The following is a 9712-nucleotide window of genomic DNA, read 5'->3' as shown; positions in this document are numbered from 1 at the left end:
ATTTTTTCAAACTATTATTTTTAACACGGTCATCACCAACAACTAAAAATGATACCTAAATCGTGAGACCGTGCCTCTATGCATGCCAATTAATGTATGTAAAATCTTCACCTACGCAGACGAGAAAAACAAAAAATAAGCACGAAATTTGAGAAATAACATGTAATCATGATATAATAATTAAAATTAACCAGAGATAAATAAATGTACATGTTGATCCCATATTATGTTAATCGATAAAACTTTTACATTGGTGGATGTAGTTAGATTAAATCTTTTTGATTTGATGGAAGACCTAACGTAGAATGTATTCTACAATATTTTTCTTACTCTCATTTCGGATTAAATGGAAATCCTACAATTTATGGTTCATTGATCAGCCTATATGATGCACAAAAAAATCAATGTATATTGTTAGTTTTACAGTTTTAAAATATAACATAATTAATGTCTCATTTAGTTAAATTACTATAGTACGATCCTCTAATTCCTAACGATTGGATATGAAGTTCCTGGTTAGAGGAAGCAAAAAAGTGTAAAGTTTTAAAATAAATAATCACGTATTTTAAATAATCTTGTATGTCTTACGAATCAGTGTTAATTTATAATATTTATCTTTTAATAATAAATTATTGTTATAATAATTTTACATTTCCAGAGCATAAAACAGCAATTTTTATGAATTCCTGAAAATTATAAAAAGCATTAAAATCGAGTTTTTTTATGTACAAGCTATTCAAATAATATTATATTAGTAAAAATAAAATACTATTATATCTCTGTAATGAAAATAACATTACATAACAATATAATTCCATTTTTCTTTAAGTCATCAGGTAAAATAGTAATAATTTTTTAAAAAAAAGCTTGACAGTTTTATTTAACTTTTTTAAAAATATTATATGAAAGTTATTCTACAATGTAGCATTTTATTCCAGGTTTAATTAGAATAATAATAAGAAAAATAAGAAGAAAAATCAAAAATAGAGAAAAAATTGATTAACAATATAGATTCAAAAGTACACTCCACATTGCTTTCAGTTATTTGAGTTTTTGTTTTACAAGTGGATTAAACGATACTAAGTTTCAACTTTTCACTCCTTTTCCGTGGGAGCAAGTTCTACACAAGGATTGCTACCCCTACACTAGCTACCCCTACATTTATTTACATTGTTGCACGCGTGTGTTTACATACGCCGAATTCAATGGTAAGTTCTTTTATTCCTTACTTTAATTATTACTATTTTAGAATGTTAATTCATTATAATGCTTCACTGTCAAAAAAAGTAAATAATTATTGTAGTTAATTCTGCTTGAAATAAACACAAATATTCTAAGCCTATCATTTGCGAAGTTTAACAAACTATGACAAAACGTAACGATTTTGTAAAAAAGCAAGAGAATTTGTTGTATCTCATTTACTGTGCTTAATGTAAAGAGACGAAATACAGACCCGTTATATACGACTGTTATGCAGTTAAGATATTTTTAATAAAATCATGAATTTTTGGAAAGTTTTCTGATGGTAGGAAGCTTAATCAAGGAATATTAATCTGAAATACTGAGTTAAACTAGTTGCGATCTTATGTAAAAAAAAAATTCTATTTTAAAGCTTTAATTATCAAAATTATTAAATTAATGCTGCATTATTTTATTCACCTGACAAATTTTGTTGCTATAATAAATAACAATTAACAAAAAGTAACAATTATAAGCATTATTCTGAAGATAATACTTAAATGTCATTAATCATGGTTGACTTTACACACCAAAATATGAGTAGAGGGGATATTTTCCTTCTGTGATTTGCTGCGCCTACTATTGTGGATTTCAAACTTGCATACATTTATAAAAGAAAACTTGTAGAGGTTTACCAGGGGGTAGTGGCTACAAGATATACCCTGTTGAGTTTCTTCCCATGTTTTGTTTTCAGTGTGATGATAGCCACTGGAAGTTACCAAGACCTGTTGATTATTCTGCCACAGGTGATGATAAACTAATTTTCCGGAGTGGAAAAGAATTTTAGCTAGATTTATATGTAAATTTTTCTGTTTCACTAATTTTAGGGGATATTTTCATATATTAACCTGTCACACTAACTACAATAGCCAAGCTACCAAATAGATATAAACTTGAAATTTTTTTTTGAAAAAAACATGAATGTTTGCCAAATGGTTACGAGTTATATCTTTCGAGTTAGTCCCTTTCTGTGATTTTTTTAACTTTCTTTCAGTTTCTCCGATATCAGAAGTTGCCAAGACGTGCTGATTATTCTGCCATTGTTCCTTTTATAGAGATCTCCCCTGATTTTATGAATCAAATAAAAGGGGATGTTTCCCTATTTGAACTAGATTGTGCCAACTAAAAATGTTGAAACAAGAAAAAAAATATATATTTTGTACTTTGCAAAAATTTAAAAAGAAGTATGTAGAAGTTTTCCTGAGGGTTGCTTCAACTTATATTCTCTGAGTTACTCCCATTCTGAGATATTTTCTTAATTTTTCGTGGACCGCTGGAAGTTTATAAATATTTATCCATAGGTAACAACATAGAAATACTCATTAAACTTTTAATTCCCTATTAGGGTTACTTCTGTATTGTGAGCAGTTATGCCAACTGCTATCGTCCAGGCACCAAATAGATTTCTAACTGCTAACTTTTTAAAAGAATATGTAAAGGTGTGCGAAAGGTAGCTACGAGTTATACTCTTCAAGTTGATCTCCGTTCGTTAATTTTTTTTAGTTCCTCCTGGTTGCTGCGTGGAAGTTGCTTAGAAGATATAGTGATTATTCACCGGCAGATCATGATACGGGCATTTTTCTTACTGTTTTGCCTACTCAGTACGAGATGGCATTTTTATTAGCAAATGAGACGAGACAAGTGTTATGTGTGAAACAGTCCTATCGTATTGTTATTAATTTGAGCTGTCTTATCTACTTACCTACTATTGTCTTATAAAGTATAAAAACTATTAGTTGTTGCATTTTTAAAAAAGTTGAGTAGTGGCATTTTCTTTTAACTTTACCTTTTTAAAGAACCAAGGGTTAAACACGCTTGATTGGTGTAAATTTTACAAGAGTCTATAGCAGATGGTTCTTCAACCAAAATGTCGTGGAAGTATCATCTTAACAAGCTATTGCAAGAGAAAATCTCACATGGACAAAATAGTTTTTTGACTATTTATTTTGCAACATGATATCTTTAAAAAGAAAAAAAAAACACCCAGTTGAACATTTACTGGAAATTTTTCTTCTTATTTTTGAAACAGTTTTTGAAATTTATCAGCTAAAACGATATGGAAAATAATTGCAGTAATTTTCAATATTAAATTATCTTTAGAATTATTCTTATTCAAGCTTTTATTTAAATTTACATTGCTGTTTAAAACTTTTTTAATTCTTTTATAGTCACTGTATTCTAAAAATATGCGGTCTGTCAAGGCCAAATTTATTACCGTTTAGCAGTACCTTCACAAATTCAACTTTAGAAAAAATATTAGTTTCACAAAATACTTTTTCTTATAATTTTATTTTTGTATTCCTTAAGAAACGATAAATCCATATTTTTGTGTTGATTTTTTAATGTAGTTTTTAATTTTTCACAAATTATGTCTAAATTTTCATAAAATAGGTACCTATCAGAAAAACCTAGACAGACCCTTGCTAGGTGAAAAAGTTAAATTGAAATTTTTATTGCTAAATTTTTCTTTTAAACAATTTTTGTCTTGGTTTTTACCTAGCTTTTTACATTTCTAAAAAACTTTGTTTTTATTAACTGTATGACACAGTAATTAAGAATGTTTCTATTGTCTTTATTCTTATCTGGAAAATATGATAATTGGAAAGACTGAAAGAAAGATGTAAAGCTTTAAAATTTTATTTTGAGAATTAAAATAGATTTTTCTGTTTTACATTTGTATATAATCTTTTGTTTTTTTTAGCATTTTTAAGATAACACAGCATTTTAATAACATATTTCTAATAGATTATATTTTAGTTAATGTTGCTTTATGGATACTGCTTTACAAAAAATATTATTCTTAGCATGGAAGTTTTGTTGTAACAATTATGATAATTTTTTTTTCTCTTTCTATTTTACTTCATAACTTAATTAAGTATTTCTGGTTTAGTTTTTTGTTTTCCCTTTAGCCCATTCCACTAATATAGATAAGCATGGAGTAATTTCCAATAATAAATAAACTTATTTATTCGTAAAAAATATTTATTAATGAATTTTTTTTAAAAAAAATATTGCTATAAAAATATATTCTGCATTTCACCATTTTTTTTAGCTAACATTCTGCCAAACCATTACTCCTTACTTCTCTAGTTCTGAATAATAAATGTGCCCGTATAAACAAAACAAAATATGTTTGAATTATTTCTATGTTTTTAAACGTATTAACTGAATGAATTTTCTTTTTCATAATCTATTGATGTACTTCTGAGGAAGATCTTTGAAAAGGATCTAGCTTTGAGAATGAACCTCCATCAAGTCTCATTTGAAGGTACCTGAATTAAGTATGTCTAAAGAAATAACTGTATTTGAATTGTTTCCTTTTTTCTTGTGCTTAAAAATGGGTAAAAAAATTCGTGAAATTATAAACATGATCAAATCAATTGTTAAAAATTATTTCAGATTACTTTTGCTGATATTAAAAAAAGTAATTAAACATTGTTTACATAGGCTGCCCATGCTTCAATAACAACAAATAAAAGTACTCAAAAATTTGTCTCTTAAAAAGAATTATCATATATTGTAAATATATTTTCCATGTACTGTAGAATCCTAATTATTTCATGCACAATCATCAGCCTTTGCACTATTCAACTAATTTATAATAGAAGTTTCTGGTGTAAGTTTCATCGTTAGTATCAAGTAGAATGGTAAACTGTTACTGTTTTTACCACCACTATTTTTGCTGTTCCAATGTTTTATTTCACTGACACTTTAAAAAAAAAAGTGTTTTATCTGCATTAAATTAATTAGTCTTTTTATTCATAGTCCTCCATAAGTTCAAACAAATTCTGAAACTTCTATTTTGCTTTTGAGAATTCTTCAGCGATTATGCAGATTGATGAATCCCTCAAAGGCTAAGGCTACTCAAACCAAACATTTGGCAAACATTAAAATGAATTATAAAATGAATAAACAACATCAATTAGAAATTCTCAGGGAATTAAGATTTATGCATATTGCTCAGTATTTCAAATCTCCGTGGCAGAATCGCAGCGAAACGGCGACATTGTTGCAAAATTTTACAGATCTCTTGCAGAAAGATTTTTCTCTTGAAAAGAAGAAAATATTACTTTTCTTTTTTACAGAAATATTTGAACATGCAATATTTGAATCATGCATTTAGATAATCAGTTTTTGACACGCTCAATTTTCACCGATAGTATCATAAATCGACGTAATGTTTTGATAGTATTTTCGGCAGTTATTGATATTGATTTTCATTTGGTTCTTAACCATCTTGATATATTTAAACAATATAGAAAACTCGAATCGAGCATTTGAGTATCTATTTTTTAAGGCTATCTATATTTTTTTTTAAAAATTCTATTGAATTTTTAGAAGTTATAGATGTTTATTTCTCCTTAAATTTTATATCAGATATTTTTTATACGATATTATTTATTACAACCTAATTTCAAAGTGTAACACGCTTTTGAGGAGTCCAATTTACGTAATTACATCATATATTTTTTTTTGGGGGGGGGGGGCAATTGCTACTACGGATTTCATGATATTTAATATTTTTTTATTGTGATGATTATTTACAAAATGTGAAGAAGCTAATAAAGTGTGTGTCTTCCCACCGACAAAATGTGAGAATATCACCCATAATATTAAAAAAAAATTATTTCGTGTTAAATTAAGAAAATCATTATTATTATTTTTTGTTAACACAGCATATTTGCCATTTTAAATTAGCAACATATATGTTTGTTTGTATTAAAAGTATTTTGCAATTAGATCTTAGTGCTGGAGAGTTTAGTCGCAGATAGCTCAAAAACATTCTGCCACAAGATTTCAAATTATCCTTGTTTTAATTAAAATAAGTCAATTGTATATATGTTTATATATATATATATATATATATATATATATATTTGTGTACATCTGCAGTTTTCTACAATTCCGCATATTAGAAATTGAACTTTCAATATTATTAACTTTAATCAATGATTTTATATCTATGACTATACATATGATATTTTCTATTTATATGATATATCTGTCTATGATATTATCACTTTATTTTTATAAATTTTTTTTTTTTTCAATAACTTCTGCACTATATTATTATGCTTACATTAAATGAAAAATTTTTTGATTTCATACTGTTTGAAAACATCTTTTATTTAAATATCTTATTTTTCCAAGTGAATGTTTTTGTGTTTATTATTTGGTGTTGAAGTATTAATGATTAAAATGCTTTGAAACACGATTCATTGTGTATATCAAGGTTGCAAGAAATGCTTACTTTTCTCTAAAAGAGTTAGACTGACTGGTTTTCATTAATTTATTATATTTTCTTGCATTTTACTGTATACATTTAGCATACTTATGTACCAACTTTTTATTTTAACAAAAACTATTAAGTAAAATTTACGTTAAATGTGTAATATTGCAGAAAACTTGTAAGTTAAGTAGTTCATGCAATGGAAATTATCACTACTACAAACTATATGAATTACAGTTTGACAAAAAAATATATACAGTCGGACTTCTATTTAACGAACTTCCAATTTACGAATTTCTCTATTTTGCGAATTTTTTCGTGGAACCAAGAACATTTTGGAAATTGCTTCGTTAAATAACTTCTAAATAGCGAAGTGAATTTTCTATTTAACGAATTTTTTTTTTGGATCTACTTTCCCCATTTCCCAAAATATTTGAGAAAATTATTAACTAGTTAACGCATTTTATGGGGGAAATAACCTTGAACTGATTTTCGCATCCCCTTAACTTTTAGAGAAAGCAGTAAAATTCCTTTCCCTTTTTGTTTGCATTTCATACAGGAAATGCAATCCCACTAGAAAAGGGGGGAAAGGGTCAAATTCCTTGAATAGGAAATGAGCAGAGAAGATAAAAGGAATGGGTCATCAAAGTGTGTGGTCCCTGGTCCCTTATTGACATGTCCTATTATCTCCACCCCCACTGTTCACTTCCTTTCTAGAAAAACTTTCTCGTTGTTCACTTGGTAGAGCTCCTGTTTTAAGATTGCTGATCAGAGTGCTGCTTGTTGCTTTTCTTTCGGCTGCAAATTGTCGAAGCGAAAGTGCCTGACTATTAAAGAAAAAAATTACAAGATAAAGGTGCATCAATTGCAATTTTAATTATTTCTAGTATCCATGAATTTAAAACCTATTCTATGTTGTGTAAGTATTTCAAAAGATGATTTTCTATTTTACGAATTTTCCATATAACGAACTTTTTTTCGGGATTTAGCGACTTCGTTAAATAGAGGTCCGACTGTATTTGTTTTCACATCTGTAAATAAGTTTAAAAAAATTTTGATATATCTGCTCTATACTTGTTCAAAAAAATTTTTATTTTATTTTTTTGCAAGGGTGTGGAAAGTTGGTAATTTTGTTTTGCTCATATATATATATATATGCAGCATTAAAAAAGATAATTTCTAATTAGTTCCAAGCATAAAATTATTATTTTTTGAAACAATTTTAAGTTTAAGGCTGTTCCTCCGAATTGTTTTTATAGTCCAAAATTGCTATACTGCATTACTCCAAACATTCTGTCATGTTGCTACAATTAACTAACACCATTGTGTTCCTTTCATTTAATCACATTTTTCGAAGAAATATTTATTAAAATATTTCTCCAAAAACTGTGTTTTGTGTGTGAAGTTTTTTTTTTTGAAATTTTTTTATCCAGTCCTTTTTAAGTGGTTTAAACAAATAAAGTTTTTACTGCCCCCAAGCAACCTGATTGTAACACACTAGGGTCAAGGAACACAGAACCTATTTTTCCCACCCTTCCTATTTTTCCCATCATTACTAAGAATTCCGTTGTGGAAATGAATTTCTATATCACCAAACAGCTTTCTAATGTATTTTGGAGTAAAGTGTTACGTTTTAGCAGCGATTTTACAGAAATTAAAGAATTTTCAAAATAACCATTTTTTGTTTAAAAAAGCTTTAACAGAGGCAATTGTAAAATGTAATTCTTCACTTGAACTAAATAATATATAGTTTAACAAATTACTGAATTTGTTAAAATTACTCCTTTTGTATATTAAAGATACTGTTAGTGTTAAAAGGCATAGTATTTTTACTGTTTTAATAAATGAGAAATTAAAAATTACGTAACTGAAACTAATCGAATTGTGTTTCTGAACTATAAAGTTCTTGCAAAATATTCTGAAGAGGAATGAAAATTGCAGCCAAGGAGCAATAAAAAAATGAAAAGAATGAGAGAGGAAAATAAAATTCTGATGATAAGTTAATAAACAGAAAGTATAGGGCAGCTTTTAGGAGTACTTTACCTGACAATGGGCACATGTCGTGGCAAGTACTGCGGTTATGAGAAAAAGTAATTTCAAATAGGAGTGTTTTGTGAATAGTTTTGTCTTGATTTTAGGTCAGCGTGGGTAAACCAATTGACACCTTTATTCCTTCATTGCTCCCCTATTAGAAATGTGCTCTTACTTGTTACCAAAGCAGCCAACAGCACCAGACTAAAACTCTGGAGGAGTTCTCCTCAAAGCCACACGAAAAATAATTTTATGTTTTGTTTATAACTTACTGCTGGCTTCAATGTAAGATTTAGTTAGGATAAAAAAAAATTATGAAATATTCTAATTCAGATTTGTGCTGTATATGTATGTAATTTTGTTGTGTAATATGTGACTAAAATTTTTAAAATAGATTTTCTTATATCTAAGTATTTGGATGTACTCAATCGATATATACTTAGTAGAAATTCCATGAAAATAATAAACAGTTTTAATATTTTTTTAAAAATTTATATTTAACTGTATTTTATCTAGTCAGTATTGCTTCGTTTTAGAAATCTACTGTTGGTTGTAACAATTTAATATTATTGTCCGGTATATTTTTTTTTTCATATGCTAAAATATTTATTTGTTTTCCAGGAACATTGCAGTGAAGAGGTGATAGTAACAGCGGGATGGAAGAAGTTACGAATGTTTCAGATCTGTGGCGATGTGTTAAAATTGTAAATCTATATATTGTAAATATATTGTATGATAGTTGTAAAATAAATAAAACTTAATAAATCTTATTTGATTTAATGTTTTTTTCTGTATTTAAAATTATTTAGTTAACTGCTCTTCTGGATTAAAAATTTTAGTTTTACGAACATAAGACTTAGAAAAATTGTAATTTTAGTAAGTAAACAAATCAAATGGTAAATTTGGTTAATATTTTTTTTTTTTACTTCGTGTGTGTGTTAAAGTAAATTTTAGTCAAATTTTTCAAGCTAAAAATTAAAATATATGCATTTAAAAAAAAAATAATGAACCCAAAAACATTCTAGAAGAGTAGATAATTTCCAGCAAGCAATTTGGAAACATGGACTTCAGGACAGCAGTAGATTTCTTAATTATAAATTTAAACTAAAAAAAAAAAAATTTTTTTTCCATATGGGTTTGGAAAATCATGTAAGTATTGAGTAATTTTTTCTTCTACCAATTCTTTATATTACAAACTTTTAGGAATGAAAA

The 9712-nt window shown here is 27.2% G+C and overlaps 1 long non-coding RNA gene across 1 annotated transcript; it reads left to right on the top strand.

Moving 5' to 3' along the window:
* The first annotated feature begins 760 nt into the window (after positions 1-760).
* On the top strand, positions 761-9271 carry LOC147800794 (uncharacterized). Its single transcript, XR_015431185.1, has 2 exons — positions 761-4520; positions 9122-9271. It is a non-coding gene; the product is annotated as an uncharacterized LOC147800794 (long non-coding RNA).
* The last annotated feature ends 441 nt before the right edge of the window (positions 9272-9712 follow it).

Source organism: Parasteatoda tepidariorum, unplaced genomic scaffold (assembly GCF_982258835.1).
Source record: "Parasteatoda tepidariorum strain Cologne lab strain unplaced genomic scaffold, Ptep-v5.0 scaffold_94, whole genome shotgun sequence".
Classification (NCBI taxonomy): domain Eukaryota; kingdom Metazoa; phylum Arthropoda; class Arachnida; order Araneae; family Theridiidae; genus Parasteatoda; species Parasteatoda tepidariorum.
Note: the sequence above shows the minus strand (reverse complement) of the source record. Positions and strands in the feature narration are given on the sequence as shown.